The sequence below is a fragment of the Dermacentor andersoni genome, chromosome 6, assembly GCF_023375885.2.
Source record: "Dermacentor andersoni chromosome 6, qqDerAnde1_hic_scaffold, whole genome shotgun sequence".
Taxonomy (NCBI): Eukaryota; Metazoa; Arthropoda; class Arachnida; order Ixodida; family Ixodidae; genus Dermacentor; species Dermacentor andersoni.
Window position 1 is genome coordinate 21,084,869 of NC_092819.1, and position 17,244 is coordinate 21,102,112.

A 17,244-nucleotide genomic window follows, 5' to 3' on the forward strand; every position below is an offset into this window, starting at 1 on the left:
TGCACCGCAAGCAAGGCATATGTACGCCTTTCTGCTGTTCGTATGCCCTATTATTGACCTGCTGTGGCTTAAACTTACCCATAAAATTTAACATTATTGCAATAAGTCTTTATATATTAATTTCTTTAAGCAGAATTTTTTCATCATGGCCACGGGTTTGACATGCCGTACAGCCAATTTTGACTGCCTTCTTTAAGCTTTTGAATACACGCGCGCGTGCTAGAATCACATTTTTGAAGCAACGTTCTTAACTTTGAAGTCGCTAAAATATTGCCAATCGTTCTGTAGCATCGCTAAAGTCGCTGGTCGCTAGACAAAATAACTTGTCATTAAACAGGTAAGAAGTTGCTAAATATAGCGAGAAAACTGCTAAAATGGCAACACTGATATCAACTTGCCCAATCTTACTCATTAGGAGGTAGTTAGACTAGCTTTCATGCACTAGGGTCATACTTTTTACGCGGAAAACCTGACATTGCAGCTTGAAAGGTGTAAAAGGTCTCCAAAACTGGATTCATGTGTCATTCTCCTGAATAGAGATTTTTGTGCTCTGTCCAAAATCTTCGCACATTCCGAAACTGCTGTCATAACAAAATTGATTGGAATCCGACTGCAGCCTTTCGAGTATTGCGCATCGGCTCTTTATCCTAAAGTGTTCTGTTTGAATAAACGTTAGCAAGCACTTTTTTGCTGCTTTGCTCAAGACCCACAACATGAAGTTTTCACAGCCTTCCGCCTGCCCAACAACTACATTTTCGCCCAACAACCTCAAGAAAGCAGACGTTTCTCGTGGTTTTTGGACTGTTCCTTACGCGTCCCGAGATCATGTACAAATATCTTTGATAGATTGATCAATAGATTCGCATTTTGTCGTGTGCTGCACAAATTTGGACCACTCGTAGTTCTTAAACACAAATCCTTCATTGCAATTTTATTACAAAATAATTTCATCAATCAGCACTTCAATCCAGCAGTGAAGATACTTTCTTATTAGCACCAATTTAGAGGATTAACTAAATTGGCTTTGACGCCATTAGTTCACAGACTTCGTGCGCCACACCCGTCGATGCCTTGTCACTGCTGAAATCTTTAAAGGATCGGCAGGTCAGCAGTAAGCATTTCTTTTTTCTTTCCAGTAATAACCAGCAACGTAAATAAGAGCAACCAAAGTTATGGACACAACTGTAAGCAAGCCTTTAAAACAAAGCAAGAGAGAATATAACGTGACGCCCATAAGAGGCAAAATAAGCACTGGAGCCCGAAATTATCAGCCTCGCTGATGTAATGAAGAAAGTAAAAGAATCAAGCCGTGTCGAAGAATAATTAGCTATTAGTGGGCTTCTTTTTCAGTGACCACACGTTGGAACGAAAGCTAAGCAGTGCTTAAAAATGCGAAAAATGGATGCAAGTCAAGTTTTTGGACTCTTGAACGAATTATGTTAGCACCCTGCCAAGCACTCAAGTAGGAAGCGAGAACAAAACGGAAGTTCTCAGGTTCGGGATAATAATATACGAAAGTCTGTTCTTTTCTTGCTGAGAGATATTTACGCAGAGATAACGAAAGAAACAAACTTCTCTTTTCACTGTCTTTTTCGTGATGTAATTATTTTTATAACTGAATGTAGCAATTCATTTATTACTTTAGCTCTAGTCAGGAAGGAGGCACAGGTTAGTTTCTCCCTTCCGCCTTATAATAAATGAACAAATTTTCAGACGAGAGAAAAAAAGAACTATGAGAAACGCCTTCCTTTAAGTAGTGAATTATACAGCCCGCAACACGTACGACTGCCCGTGCGACGCACCTGAGATATGTGTTCCAGAATCTCACGTCTTTTGAATGTGGAAGTACGTATGTACTTCAGGGCAACAGACAATTCCTGGCAAATATCACTCTCTTATTGCACTACATTCGGCATCAAAAATTTACGCGGCATGAGTTCCTCGAAAACGAGGATGGAAAAGAAGGAAAAGTGATTTTCAAACAATTTATTGCGTGGCACCGACTAAAACCGTATAACATTATGCTCGTCGCAAATATGAGCACATTATAATAATCTGGGTACCATTGCCCAGTGAAGCAAAATATTCAACTCTTTTTCAGCTGCCTCACCCAATATGGTTTTGACGCAGAGAGTACCAGTCTGGAGCGCACCTCTGGTCAGACACCAGACGTGCCCTCCAGACCGGCCGTGTGTCGGCTTAAGAGAGACGTCTGTATAATTCACTGCCCAGAAAACGACAGTTGAAATGGAGCCTCACAAGTGCAGCGCTTACATCTTGTTCCTGTAACCACTTTGTCCCCTCAATGTAGCAACGCCGCTCGTCGGTTCTCGCTTCGCGATACCGGAACACACTGGAGTTTACATTTAAGTCAAGCAAAGCCTCTCAGAAGAAGCATCACGCACGTATTTGGAGACAAGAGTCATATGTAGTCTAATATTGCACGGATATCTTCCATAAGTGTAACAAAACAATGATCTGAGCTGTCTGCAAAGGCCTGTGGCTGTTACCCTAGCATAGAAATGGCATGGTTCAACGCCGAGTGCGGTGCTATTCCCGCTCTTGCGACTGTGCGGACATTGTATTTCAGGTGGCAGCACAATGCAAGCCAGTAGAGTCAAACACGAGAAGATGGTGCTCGCAGCTCCTCCTATACAGTGTCCTTTTGTTTTACGCTGCTTCGACTGACCTGCTTCACGTCACCGAGGCCCTAATTAACCGGCTAAATGAACCTAGCTGCCGCAAATGGGTACAAAATGAGCACACAGAAGGAGTTTGTCATGCAATTAGAGTTGGCTATCTTCCTCCTCACTGCCCTATAGATCTCCCCAGCGCAGCTACTTAAGCTCTCGCCACTTTAGGCCAGAATACGGTGCGCTATCTTCACGCTAGCGACTACCTCGGACTTTTTCGCGCGCTCAACGGACGGCCTGTGCATGAGGCAAGTAGCTTGCACAAGACAGGAGCCTCATCGGCAGCCTCGTCATCAGGACCGACCGTTTGTTTTTGTTCTCTTCCGGAGACGTCAGCACACAAGCCGTTCCGAGGTCTCCGAGAAAGTTGTTTCGCCAACGGCATATTGGGAAAAGTTTTCTCTCGTCATCACGTGCCTACTTTCGCGCCCTAACTTTTCGGGGAAAGGCCCTCGTCACTGTGAGCGTAGCAAATTACTCTCCCGATGCGAGCGTCCGTTCTCCGCATTGTTGCCCGTCTCGTCCGCAGGCCACGAGAGCCAGCGGGGCGCGCGCAGTGGTGCCATCGGCCACGACGCCGTCTGGGGTCGCAATTAGCGAGCTCGCGCTAAATCAGGCCACCAGGACAGAGCATGGTTTGTCGCCGTTTCGAGGAAACGATTCATTTCCTTCTTCTTTTGCCAGCTTTCTTCCTCCCATTTGCTGGTTCTTCCTTCTTTTTATGTTTCCCAGTTCCGCGTTTTGTGTTTTCCGCGTCTTCCTTCTTCTCTCGCTCCCATTCTTCTTATTTCTTTTCTTGTTTCATTATTTTCCTATTACAAACAGTACTTTCCTGATTTCCCTTTCTTCCCTTTCATTATTTCATTTAAGTATACTCAAAGCGAAGCTTCATTTGCGAACCCTCTGGGAATTTTCTGACCATGGGTTCTGCAGCTGTCGTGTCGGATAGCTCCTACACATACGAAAGCACTCACACCTTTACTACTCTTACAGATGTCCTGGCTGCTGTCCTTGTTTTCTACGGAACGAGCGGAATGAAGGACAACTAGATATCCCCATAGCAACAAATATGCGCAATCAAGAAAGCAGTTCCTCAAATAATGTAAACATTTCTTTGCCTTTGCCTACTCTCCTGGAGTTCGGCGATTGGCGCATCTGCTTGGTAGGTATTTCGCCGAGTAAAGTGCAGTTTACTGTCGCACTATCTCGAAAATCGGCCCACTCTAATCGACGCACTCACCCTGGATACAGTGTCATAGCAAAGGGGGCCAATCCCAAAGAGTGTAAAACGCGCGGTCACGTGGGTCACGTGGTAGGAATCATGGCGGAGATTACGTGATGAAAGAGTTACTACTAAAGAATAATGAGTGATTTTTTTTTTTACAATCCATGTGCCAGACACGCTCAGGCATACTCTACAATTAGTCAGTGGCACAAAAAGCCAGGAGATGCGTCAAATGGCGCATTCCATTGGGCGAGCACGAGCACTCAAAAGCGCCCCCGGAGTGCTCTTTAAAGAATAGCTGCGTTTCAATCGACGCACAGGAGCGGGAGTGCTGTGATTCGATGGCAGAATTGGAGCACTTTGATAACGCCGAGAGAAGTCGAGATCAGTTGGAACTACTCCAGCCTGAAAAGTGGAGTGCGAAGGAAGTCACGTGGTGCAACCCCTTGATATCCTTTTATGTTGGTTCTGCTTCCGCAACTTTATTTCAGTTATAGTGCACTACAATATAGTGTAGTGTGTTCAAGGAGGACTCACGGCTGCCGCACTTGGTGTCAAAAGCCACGAGATGGCACCACCAAAGCGTGGGATGTCGCATCATGCACCGGTTCCGATGTGCTACGGCGCTTTGCATACGTCGCACTTAACAGTCAGCTTTTTCACTGCTAACACGTCAATGCTGACACGTTCCTGTTTCGAGAGCATTGTCCAAATTATTAATTCAGGTATCTCGCGAGGAGCCAACACAAGGTTCAAGAAGAGAGATAATTTCTTCATTAAGATTTGCATTGTCCGAGTTGGCTGCCCTTGCGAGATTATAAAATCACAAGCAGTTTACAATAATCAGGAACTGCGTTGGTGTGGGATGATGATTTGATCCACATGATTGTCTCTCGGGATTGTCAGACAATCTTGGCTCAGCCAAGATCCTTTAGAGAAATTCTTCGAAATGCACATGCAATTCTTACAATTACGTGTCACACATTAAAAAATTTATCACTGACAACCTACTCCTTCATATGCAGATATCACGCAAACCATATAGGAATATCATGTAAAGAGACTGGCGACTTCATTGGCAACAGTCACGGGATCAACAATCTATTCGATATAGCAAAACGAATTAACTACAGAATGATTATTTATCAAGTTACTCAATTAGTTAGGTAATATGAGTTTAATGCCAACGAACAGTACAATTATTTTAAGTTAATCACTATTTTTATTTATTAATCATAAGTTTTAATTACTAAAGTTATTTCGAAGTTGGATGATTAAAATTAAGTAAATAATTACACGCATTCAGCTTTTTATATTGCGGTGACAACCGCTGTGTAAATCCAAACTGGAATACGCCAGGGAAAATCAGGCCTTCATTTTGAACAATGCGTCTTTTGAGCTACATAAACTGCAAGAAAGTCATAAACAACATAAAATTCTATGTACGTGCTAGCGGCATACAACCAGTGCAACTGACAACAGCAGGAATGAGCGACAGATCGACGGATGGCGGCGGCGCTGCACGCACGTGGGCTGGCCTCCAAGTGGCGGACCTTTCCATATTTGCCGCTTCACGGCAATGCATGGCGCATGCCGCCCCTGAACAAACAAAACCGTGTGGTATCACTTAGTTCAGTGATCGTCAGCAATGGCGACCGAGAAGCGAAGTTCACCACCACACAGAATGCTGGGAACTTAACGCGATACAGCTCAACGTTTCCATTTGCTCCCGCGGAGTGCATGATAGCTGTGTCGATGCGGGAGCAGGCAGTGTCGCTCTCGCAGCGCTACTGCTCTGCTCCTCTCTGCTTTTTGCCCCCGCTCCTGCTTCCTGTCAATTGAATGCGTCGTGATACAGCCTTTCAAAGCTAATACTGTCACCAAGAGAGAACACAAGGGACTGCCACGTGACGCACGCGTCAACCGTGTCACAGGGCGAAAGAATAAACATTATGAAAGAAAAGATAGAGCTAGCCCGCTTTGGCATGAGAGAGAGAGAAGTCATAAGGGAAAGGCAGGGAGGTTAACCAGGCTGAGCCCGGTGCATGCAATCATGGCTTGATGGTTAGAGCGTTGGGCAGCTGTCCTCGAAGGCGGAGGTTCGATTCAACTGTTGGTCATGCATTTCTTTTTCTTACAGTGGGCCGAAATGAGGTGAGACAGAAATCTACCTACCGACCTACCAACGGCAACGTGCCTAGAAGGAAGCAACGAATGCTTCGTATTAACGAAACAAATCGTCGGATAAGTAGGATTCGCCTAACACCTGCATAAGTGCCTTTTGTATAATTTTTGTGTGCATCTCGTGTGAAAACCTTTGACACGCAGTAAGACATCTCCGAAGTTATGTTACAATTTTTGTATATGCGATCTAAGCAGACGTTCCTTTTAGGAGAAACGTATGCGATTGAAAACAATATGCACTTAGGACTGATATGAATCAAGGAGTGCTAGAGAGAGAGAGAGAGAGAGAGAGAGCTCTTTATTAGAAAAACAGAGAATTTTGCCGGCGCGTATATAACCGCTAGCATGCTACTCTGTATAGGGATGGGGAACGGGATTAAAAGATTCCAGAATAGAGTGGGAGAAAAAGAGGATAAAAATAAATATGAAATGTCCGAGTTGACCTGATACTAATATTTACAGGTGACATGGCGGGTAAATTTAGGCTTTTGTATATGAAGGGTGCAATTTTTAAAGCTTTCCTATTAAACCGATTTCTGATAGGTATTTGAACAATAAATCCAAAACCCGTCGCTGTTTTGAAGGGCCGGGCATTGGACCTAAGATGCTCGGTAACGTTAACGGTTCGTGGCAAATCATGTCCATTTGTTGCTCAAATAATTGTCCCTCGCCGCGATACGCGGGACATTCTAGTAATATGTGCTCAATTATCTTTAAGTTGCGACAGTTATCACAGTATGGGTTAGTGGTAAGCCCTATGCGGTACAGATAATTGTTCGTGTATGCCACGTTCAGTCGAAGACGGTGGTACAACGTCTCTAATGCCCCTGTTACACGGGCGACCTTAAGCGCGGTTAATGTAACCGCGGTTATCGCTAAACGCGGTTAGTGCGGTTACACGGCAGGCGAAACTGCGGTTAGGCCTCTAACCGCGGTTGACCGGCAACCGAGCTTGGCAACCTCGGTTTAGTGTAACCGACGTTTCGGAAATGGGCAGAATGGGGGGGTGGACGGTACATGTACAGCGCTGTCGCTTCCCAGATATCTTCCAAAAAGCGCATCATTTGGCCTGACGCGACAACTGAGGCAGTGATACGCATTTGGGAAGATAATCTGGGCGCTCTGCGCTTAAGGAGCCGAAACGCGCACTTCTACAGAGAGATGACGGCTACGCACAAATTTCAAAATTTAAGAACAGCGCAATCAAACAGGACAAGTGAGACACACACAAACGCTTGTGTGCGTCTCACTTTCTTGTGCCGTTTGATGGCGCTGCTTTTAAACTTATAGCTTCAGTATTTTTAACATGTACTTTTCGTGATAATTTGTGCAATGTGAAATCGCAGTGTACATACATTAACACCTGAAAGCACTGTCTTTTCTTCCTTTCTTATTCTTTGTTTTGTAAATGCAAGCGTATAGCTTCAATGTTGTACTTCCTTTAATAATGTAACCAATGTTTGTTAGTTGAAACATTCATTTGGTCATCAAGAATTTTTTTTACCTTTCCGTTCAGTAGACTTAATTTTATTTTATACTTGTGACCCTTAATTATGACTTTTTATGTAGTTGTATGCCCACCAGGCATGCTCACAACTGAGAGCAGGAGTATCGAAAACAAATAACCTACACGTGCAAAACGCTGCCTTACACGTTAAAACCCTCAAATATGACAATTGTTTTGCTGAAAACTAACATCTTTATACCACTGTAATGACATGTCGAAGAAAAATTATTCAAAATGAAGCCTGTATGCAAGAGATCACGTGACGCATCATCAGACCATTAACTGTTATCGAAATAGACCGTGTAACTCTGGCGGACTACGGTTCGCGTTAACCACGGTTGAGCGAGTTAACCACGGTTAAGCTTAAACGCGGTTAAGCTGCCCGTGTAACTAGGGTATAAGTGTCGAGGAAGTAGTCGTGGAATTTTCGGTCTCATTTCTGGGTCAATGTAACGCAGGAAGTTATCTTGGTGAAGCGGCAGATTCCAGATGCGGTCTTTTTCTTGATAGGCATACTTTTTTGCCATGTTTGAAGCGTCGGCGTTTGTAAAAAATGTTCTTTTGAACTTGCAGTATTGGAGTCCATTTCTGGCAGCTTCATCCGCTCTTTCATTTCCCGAAATGCCGGCATGGCCAGGTATCCACTGGAACTTTATGCAATGCCCAGCAATCTTAGCCCTGTGGTGAAGATAAGCAATGTCAAATGCTGCAGGTTGATTATTGCAACGCTTGTGCCTGTTCCACATACTTTGTAGGGCTGCTTTTGAATCTGTGAAAATCACCCAGGTCTTTGGCGGCTGCTGTCGAAGTACATACACAAGGGCCTCCTTAATGCCATATAGCTCCGCTGAAGTAGATGAAGTCGCTCGATCAAGACGAAACGAGAATCGTTGCCCTGTAGAGGGAACAAAAAGTCCGCATGATGAACGATGTGGAGTTGTAGAGCCATCTGTGAAAATCTGTGTTGCGGCTGCGTATTCTTTGTGCATATATTCCAAAGCTATCAGATAAGTCGCTGCTTGAGGCATTTTCTTTTTCGCACTGATTCCAGGTATATATGGCACGATTTCCAGTGGGGACAGTGTCCATGGTGAAATGTTTCGTGGCATAATTTGTGACGCCTGAGCAGGAATCGAAATAGATATGCTTCCGACGGCCTGCCCAAAGCTAGATGTAGCACGGGTTCTAGAAGTATCCTTGAAAAAGTGAGTCTTCGTATGAATGACGTGGCGGAGGTGAATCCGAAGTGTCTCCTGCGAAGATAGCACTTCGAGAGGCAGACATCATGCTTCTGCTACAGTTACTGAGCGGGACGACCCCTTCGGAAGGCCAAGACATACGCGAAGGCAGTTGTTTCGTGCTGCCTCAAGTTTTCTCTTGCTTGTGGGAGACATTTTCTGCGGGATCGGGAGGTAATAACGTAGTGTTCCGTCGACGTAAGCCTTATGGAGGAGCACCATTGATCGACAGTTGCTGCCCCACTGTGACCCGGCTAAATATCGGAATACGTGCGACGCCGAGAAAATCTTCTCACTCAGTTTTTTTTTTTACTTGGGGCGACCATGTAAGGTTCCTATCGATTGTCACTCCAAGAAACCTCTGCGTCTTGACGTATGGAAGGGCACGACCACCCAACACTAGTGGGTATTTTTCCATACACCTCCGCGTGAAAGCTATGGCAACGCTTTTGTCGGGGGACAATTTCAGACCCCTTGGATTTAGGTAGGCCGATATATTTGCTAGCGCTCTCTGGAGACGTTGTTGGGTGGTACTGGGGGAACGCGCTGCACTCCAAATGCAGATGTCGTCCGCGTACAGTGTGATTTTGACGCCGCGGGGCAGGTTTCTTCTCAGATGGATGAGGACTAAATTAAATAATACCGGGCTTAACACAGCTCCTCGTGGCACTCCCTTCTCGACGGCATAAAGCGCCGTGGGGCCATCCGGGGTACACATGAAAAGTTGGCGTACTTGAAGATAGTCTTCAATCCATACGTAAAGCCGTCCTCCAAGACCAAGGGTTTCCAAAGCGTCAAGTATTGCTTTATGATAGACCGAATCATATGCTGCCTTAATGTCTAAAAATAATGCTGTAGGTATGTTTCCAGAGACCAATTCCCCTTCAATTGATGAGACCAAGGCAATGACATTATCAATTGCGGACCTATTTTGCCGGAAGCCATTCATTTCCTCCGGGTAAACTTTTGTAGTTTCCAGGAACAAATTTAGTCGTTTGTAGATCATTTTTTCGAATAGCTTCCCTACGCAGCTAAGCAGAGATATGGGTCTGAAGGAGGCGTAATTTGTTGGCTGCTTTCCTGGCTTCAATATAGGAATGACTTTCGCAAGCTTCCATTCCGTAGGAACCTCCCCAGTTAGCCATGAGGCAACATATTTAAAAGGGATAGGCGGGCGCTAGTTGGTGGTCGATATTGGAATGCATCATGTAACCGCACAAAAAAACAAGGGACAAAGAAGGAACACACAAGACAGAAGGAAGAACAGGGCCCAATGAACTAGAAAGTAACATATTTAACAGGGATAGGCGGGCGAGTTGGTGATCGATATTGGAAGGCATCATGTAACCGCACAAAAAACAAGAGACAAAGAAGGAACACACAAGACTGTCTGTGTGTTCCTTCTTTGTCGCTTGTTTTTTGTGCGGTTACATGATGCATTCCAATATCCATGAGGCGCTGTAGTGCTCCAGAAGGCGTAGGCGAGATGTGTGGCATAGATTTGCGAGCGCTTCATAACTTACACCGTTATGGCCAGGTGATGAACGCTTCTTTACGTAGCCGATCGCTGCCGTGAGTTCTTCGATGGTCAATTTGAAAGGAGTGCTATAGATGCATCTAACCACCAGCTGCCGTTATAATATATTCCAACCAAAAATATATAAAGTGCTGCACGCAATTAATTACAGATAGTTCATTCTAGAGCTCTCGGTATCCCGGAAAACGTTTACTCGATCAGCCCAGTTCATTGCAAGTTATTTACGGCAGCCGAGTTGCGCATCAACGAAACTGATCTGACTGCTTGCGATGCCACGAGCAACACTGTATACGGATTCTGTTCTCAGCAGGTAAGCCTTTCCTTACGTTTCTGACCAATGAAGAAAGCTTATTCCTGCTTAATACGTTCCTTTCCCGCTGCGATTGCACCAGACGCACAAGTAATCGTCAAAGCAAGAGCACACTCGTGGAGTAAAAGCTACGGTACATAAGGCTTCCCGCAGGCTGAAAAACAGGTCACAAATAAAGCAGTTCTAGTTTTGTAGAAGTCAGAATAAACGAAATTCTTCCTCCTGAAGAGCCATCATACTCTGTATACTTGCGTTGTTGTGTTCCGCCCCAGCTGAGGCTTAAGAAGTTGCTGTATGTACGTTACCGAACTTGACTGACCATCATACCTTAAGTGTTTTTCTCATAAGATAGACATGGAGAGAGATCAAATGCGGAAAGCAGAGCAGTTAACAGGAAGACAAACATCCAGTTGGTAACGCTGCAATGGGAAGCGGTAAGAGGAGATGGAAAGATAAGAATGACTCACACAGATCCACTGCACCTGTTGGAATACTTCAAAAACAGGTGACAAATACAACTAACGGCAGTGCGTACAATTAGTTGATGACAAGTGTACCTATGCAGAGAAAATTATACGATTGAATACGAAGTATACGAAAGATATACGCAAGAAAAGTACGACATGTGTGAAGCGACATTTAAGGATTCTGTACTGCTCCCATCACACTTGGACATACCGATTCCAGAACACTGGCCAAGAACGAGGACACCCCCAGTGGCATATATTGAATGGGTAAATCAAAGAAAGTAAAGTACAGTAGTGAACAAAAATATATGATAGCATAACACCTCCTACATCATCATGATCACCATCAATATATGATATTTTGCACTTGGGTGCTGTGACGTAAACTGCTCAGAATGTTGCTCCTACGTTATGCAAGACCGCTAACCTAGGGCAATAGTCCCTTGAAGATGTCACTGTCATCGCACACTATTCAAACCACATTGCCCACACACCACGTAGATAACTTGTATATTCCGAGAACGTACCAAGGGAAACCGTAATGGCAACATACGTGAGCGCTGGTGAGAAAAATTTCATTGATGAGTGGGGAGGTTAAACGAATAATATGCTTGTAATCTACATATTTCACATACAACAAACGATCAAAGGATGAAAAAAAAAGCACATGCACCGACTCGCAGAAAAACTCGGAAAAGGGCAGCATTGCAAAAATGCAGTCAAATGACCAAAGTGGAAAGTGGAGCTTTATATGGGCATCGTTAATCATGATAATCTTATCTACTGTGGCGCAGCTAAAAGGACTGAGATGGATAACATTTTGTTTATTGACGGTGCCATAAAGCTCTGCTTTCGACCTTGCAATCTCTGTCGCCTAAATATACTGCGCGCGAGGGCTACCACTTCAACCGCCAGTGCTCAATCGTTTTCTTGCGTTGGAATGGGGACAACGTTATATCGCCTTGCCCCGGCCAGAGCACGCGCGGCCATTATATCTCATGATTCAGGAAGTTTATGTTATTTTGATTATTCATAAACGTGGCCCCTTAACCTTGCATAATATACTGAATGCGGTATAGAATGTTCGTTTGGAATGTACTGACGAGACGTGGTATTTGCAAAAGGAAACTGGTCAGATATCTTCTCCATAACATACAAGGGCAATAGATTCCTCCTCGAAAATTTTTTATGGGCAAGTTAACTTGCTGTCAAAGGTTATCAGCGTTCAAGACGGGACCTGGTTACAGTTGGCGATAATGTTTTTTTGTAGTGAAAAGTAACAACAACAACAACAAAAAAAAAAACTATTCGGCCTTTCATCAGCAGCGAAACTAAGGACGGCTTTCACTATTACAGATTACTAACATAAGATCAACTTATGTAAATTTTACAGTAAAAATAAAAAGTGTTATGACTTCCCACGCGGTTTCATTATAATTATTTTTTGTTTGTTCCGTTCGGGCATTTGCTACGCTAAAAACAACAACAAAAATTGCAGCAAGCTTCTGTATGTGTTATTGTGCAGTGGGGTGCAAGCGAACGAGACAGGATTACGCGACACGATGCACGTCTTATGCAAGCCAATGAAGGCGCATGCTAATGTCCAAGGCTCTACATCGCATGGGCGATAAAACTTACGACAGCCGATACAGCAATTTGTCTACCAACGATATTACTGTTAAGGTAAATCAGGAAGATGCTTGCACATCAAGTTATGTGAATAATGAAGCCCCATTTCATGGGCGTACACGGCCAAAGATAACGATGTCACACATGCGAACGATGCGATTCAGGCGCGTGCTCACGTTGTCTGCGAGGAAGTAAAATAAAATACCAATTAATTTTAATCAACTGCAACCAAGATCCCTTCGCATGTTTGAACCAACTAAAAGCCGTCGATTTACGAGGTAAGGCGATGTGCCACGAGCATGACGGGCTGCATTATAGTCGATCATATATCGTTTTACATATTCTACAGCTTCACTGGCGAATGGAACTCATTATTTCGTACACGTAAATGCGGCGCTTTAATATTTGCCAACGACATTTAACGACCGTTGAACTTCTGCCGAACCTACCGTGCTTTCCATTTCTGCCACATTAGGTAGAGCAAAATCTGGCCCGAATCGGCACGAGAAGAAATCGTGTATTCTCATACCGCCAACATCATCACCATCATGCGCTTATATTTATATTCACTACAGGATGAAGGCCTCTCCCAGCGATCTCAAGTTACCCCTGTCTGCGCTAGCTTATTCCAACTTGCGCCAAGAAATTTCCTCATTTCACCATGCCACCTAATGTTCTGCAGTCCTCGCGACTCCGCTTCTTTTTCCTTGGCACTCAATCTGTAACTCTAATGGTCCACCGGTTATGTCCGCATTACATGGCCTGCCCAGCTCCATTTCCTTTTCTCTTAATGTCAACTAGAATGCCATGGCTATCCGTATAGGTTCTACAGTTAAGAATATATTCTGTACGCTTATGCACACAATTTGCGAGGAAGAACGAGTAGAAGAACGGCCACTGCGCAGACAGGGAGCAGTTTCACAAAGTCTGGCGTGATAATTATCTAGAACTCCTCGATGCTATTCCTATCGCTTGAAACAAAGTAGAGCAAAAAATAAAGAAAGAAAGACAGTTTGCGAACGAGTTTTGCCTCGTTCAGTTGCTAATAAATCGCACCTAGGCTGGACTAGCAGCTCTTCATCTGAAATCGATCGTGGATCGCGGAAAACAATGCCGGCAGCTACCTTCTTGGGTGTCGCCTAGAGATGAGCATGTTCCTGCGCACTGTATGGCTTTTTTTCTCGTCGACAGCATCAAAACAAAAGCCGACTAATGGCCCTGCCTCAGCCGAAGGTGTATAGATCTCGCTTGTCTGCGTCCGCACCGGAAGGCTGCCAGCTATGCATGGCCGGCACAAATGGCGGAGCCGTAAGAACTTTATCTGTACCCACGAGGAATATAGCGATAAATAGAGGACCGCCACCAGAAGCAACTATATTAGGAGGTAGCCTGTATGTGTGTATACCACGTAACTTAAAATATATGTATATTATGTTATCTGCTGCTCTTTTGCCTTTACGCAGTGGCAAGCAAAAAGGTCTGGAGCACCCTGACTTCCAGCAGAGGATCCCTTTTCACATGAACGACTCATGGCCTTATCTCTATAATGCATAAGGTCTTGCGCGGATAGCTTCAAGAAAATGAATGTGAGCGTAGGTGCTCGTGCGTCACGCGATATAAATTAGTTTAGAAGTATTTGAGGATTGTTATTCCACAATTTCACATGACAATATACGATGACAATGGTGCTGGTGCTGCCTTTTGCAAAGCAATAAAGGCCAGTCAGCCGTTGTCAGGAGCGGCCGATTGACATTTAATGCTTTGTGAAAAAATGTACCTTAAGCTGACACGCTTCAATTCTAACTGGGCAGAGAGGCCTTATAACAATAAAGGAAGAGTGATAAATAATTAGGGCGCTTGAATTAGTCAATAAGGACCTCCGTGATTATCAGACAAAATCTGAATAATGTTTTGCTGCTCTGAATAGTGTGTCAGAACAAGAACTGGCCCTTGTATTTGTTGCTATTGCCTGTTCAACAGAGTTTACCAGCCTTCTCTCAATCGCTTGGTATATCTGGCTGCTGTAGTATTCTTGACTATTTCGTGCAACGCTGTGACAGTTTTATCATATCGCGGATTACCTCCATACTCACTAGCGAGCGGCTGTTGAAATGTACTTACGTAAGCGGCGATGTCCATTCAAGGGAGTACAAACCCACAGCACCTTCAACATTTTCGAGCTTTGAACTCTGGTGCATTATGGAAGTGTACATTGTGCTTTGCAGAAAAACATGCCTTATGGACATCTGAGTGCGCTTTCCACATGCAGACGTCCTAGACCGACTTGTAAGTTCTGGATGTCTATCATGTAGTCATCATGTGTCCACTATATGGATATCACATGACCATTATGTAGCCCACTCGCAGCAGCTGCCAGAATGCCACGCGCATATTTCAATGTAAGGATGTTTTAATGCTATTAGCCCCCATGCGTAGATTACTTCAGCAACTTTCTTTCCATTCATCCGCCTATCTATCAATTCCATCCATCCATCCATCCATCCATCCATCCATCCATCCATCCATCCATCCATCCATCCATCCATCCATCCGTCCATCCGTCCATCCGTCCGTCCGTCCGTCCGTCCGTCCGTCCGTCCGTCTGTCCGTCTGTTCATTCATTCATTTTATTAATTCCATCCATCCATTCACCCCTCCGCCCGTTGATCTTTCCCCCATCCCATTTCATCTCATCGCATCCCATCCATTCTATCCATTTCATCCATTCCATCCATTCTGTTCATTCCGTCCATTCCGTCCATTCCCTCCATTCCATCCATTCCATCCATTAGGTGACCGAAGCTGTCTTCTAGCTTGTGGTGCGTGCTGACTGCTGTCTTGCCGAATGTACCCAAACAAACAAATTACACTCCATAATTACACAACATATGCATAATAATTAAAATCTGTACCATTTATCAATTTCCCATCACTATATTACACTGCTCCACCGCCACTTGAATGATAATCAAAACAACGTAGATAATCATCTCAAAGGACGCTTTCTGCCCGATATTTTACGTTTTACATTGGAACTAGGAAGCAGTACTGCCCAGCGCTTGCCGCTTCTTGTTCAGCCCTACCGTACTACATATTTACCTTATATATATTAAGGAGGGCAAACAACTGTTTCCTGAATTTCGCACTGAAACCTCAGCGCCGCAAGAAATATATATATAAATTATGGGGTTTTACGTGCCAAAACCACTTTCTGATTATGAGGCACGCCGTAGTGGAGGACTCCGGAAATTTCGACTACCTGGGGTTCTTTAACGTGCACCTAAATCTAAGTACACGGGTGTTTTCGCATTTGGCCCCCATCGAAATGCGGCCGCCGTGGCCGGGATTCGATCCCGCGACCTCGTGCTCAGCAGCCTAACACCATAGCCACTGAGCAACCACGGCGGGTTCAGCGCCGCAACGTCACTGTTAAATCAGGGATTTCAAATTTTTTGTTGAAATTTGAGCCATCTTGTCCTTGATGACGTTCTCACAAACTCCCAAGGTTGATAATTTGGTTCCATTAAAACGCATTGAGCACTTCCAGTTACCGATAACCTATTAAATGAACACCCGAACAGAGGCTATCAAAATCCTTGTCGTCATGGTGAGCTGGTGTGTGAACTTCAGGGCAGCGTCACCGCCTGATTTTAATTTATGAATTTATAACCTAAAGCAGCTGCTGACGCAAACAGATTTATTTGAAGTGTTAGCATATCGGGAGCAAAACTGGACACACGCACAATAGGCAAAGGAGCGGAAAAGGATCTTCTTTTTGTTGTTGCTCTAGCAACAGTGTACATAAATCTCCCTGCAACATTATGTTCATCGTTACACAAAGAGGAAGAGTTCTATATTAGGACCTTGCTTTAATATAGCCTAGTCGCCTAGTGAGCGCGAACGCTATCCAAACACTCATCCGACAGCGCTGTCGTGTCGCAAAGCCCTTAATGTGGCGTGCTGAAAAAAAAAATTAACGGCAAGATTTTTTTTTACGTGCAGCGTGCGTGCTACGAAACAGCTTTCGCGACGCTCCACTGTGGCCCAGAGTTGCCAGCACTTCATCTTCCCGTACGAGCGCCGGGCGCTACATGAACTCTGCAATTCTGTGGCTCACGAGTGCAGAGAACCGACGGGTGAGTCAGATTTCGGTTTACACTTGTTTGCATATTTGCGTCGTTTGCATTATTATTCGAATACGTATGCGCTGATTACCCAGACGAAAACAACGTGCTTTCGCGTTAAAGAACTAGTCCAGCTCCACGTCTTCGCCCATGTCAAATGAAGCACTCTTATGGGGGCAAACAGTATTAAGTACGGCATTAAGGAAACCGCATAAGCTATGTATATCCGTTTTATAAATTCGTTTATTTTTAATTAAAATTGATGGTGGCCGAGATTAACGCGGGAACCTTCGAGAACGGCGCTTAGGCTAGCCCCCTGTGTAGCTTTGG

At 44.5% G+C, this 17,244-nt stretch overlaps 1 long non-coding RNA gene across 1 annotated transcript in view; it reads left to right on the top strand.

The window, feature by feature from the left end:
* The window catches only part of LOC129382255 (uncharacterized), an 81,350-nt gene extending 64,434 nt beyond the window's left edge, over positions 1-16,916 (top strand). Inside the window, exon 3 of the long non-coding RNA XR_008610357.1 lies at positions 16,793-16,916. This is a non-coding gene — a long non-coding RNA (uncharacterized lncRNA). The remainder of the gene's footprint in view (positions 1-16,792) is intronic.
* The last annotated feature ends 328 nt before the right edge of the window (positions 16,917-17,244 follow it).